Source organism: Penaeus monodon, chromosome 22 (genome assembly GCF_015228065.2).
Source record: "Penaeus monodon isolate SGIC_2016 chromosome 22, NSTDA_Pmon_1, whole genome shotgun sequence".
Classification (NCBI taxonomy): domain Eukaryota; kingdom Metazoa; phylum Arthropoda; class Malacostraca; order Decapoda; family Penaeidae; genus Penaeus; species Penaeus monodon.
In genome coordinates, this window is record NC_051407.1 from 33,040,286 (window position 1) to 33,041,219 (window position 934).

Here is a 934-nt window from a genome sequence, read left to right on the forward strand (position 1 = left end):
GCCCTTCCTCTCCCCTCTTCCCACTTTCTCTCTACTTCATCTTCATCCCCTTCTATTCTCGCTTCGTCATCCTTTCCTCCTGTTTCGTCGCCGCGCACGCAGAGAGCATATTTGCGAGGCGCCCTATTGCGTGGCTAATTACCGTGGGCGGCCTTTCGCGTGGATGGGCGTCGAGTGGATGTGGAGGCGGAGGTGGGTGGAGAGGGGAGGAGGGGGAGGAGAGATGGGGTGGAGGGAGGTGGAGGGGGGTGGGGGAGGGCGAAGGAGGGTGGGATGGTGAATTGGATGGAAGTGGAGGGAGGTGGAGAGATATGCAAGAAATGGGGGAGGGTGGAGATAAGTAGAGGGAGTCGGAGATGGGGTGGAGTTAAGTGGAGGGAGGTGGAGGGCCGGAGGGAGGGAGGGAGGTGGAGGGCCGGAGGGTGAGGGGAGGTGGCGGAGGGAGGAGGAGGGAGGTGGAGGGCCGGAGGGTGAGGGGAGGTGGCGGAGGGTGCGGTGGAAAAGGGATGGAAATTGGCTAAGCGAATTTTCTCCCTCTCGGATGTTGAAAAATAGAGGAGAAACGACTTTTTCTTTCTTTCTTTTTTTAACGCGTTTCCCCGTCTCGTTTTATTTATGTTCTGGAAAGAAGTCGCGGCGAAAAGAAAACATTAGATTTTATTAGAAACTGTCCGGCAGAATATGAAATCTTTCGGTACATATGAAAAAGTGTCATGAAACAAAGTCAAGATGGCATCCATATTTATTTCAAAATCTTCCTTTGTCTTTTCACTTGCATTTCTGGAACTCAAGTTTAGTTCTAAAAAGAGACAGAAAATAAGAGGATATATTGTTTTTTGGATAAAAGTTTATGTAATTGGATTTTTCTTAGAGAGACGAGGAAATTAAATGTGTCCACGAGTGATACTGCGAACGAGGGAGACAGAAAGCAAGG

General features: G+C 50.2%; 1 protein-coding gene across 1 annotated transcript in view; it reads left to right on the top strand.

Annotated features, from left to right (window-relative positions):
- The window catches only part of LOC119587090 (G protein-coupled receptor kinase 1-like), a gene marked incomplete at its 5' end in the record, with an annotated part of 148,076 nt that overhangs the window by 33,253 nt on the left and 113,889 nt on the right, over positions 1-934 (top strand).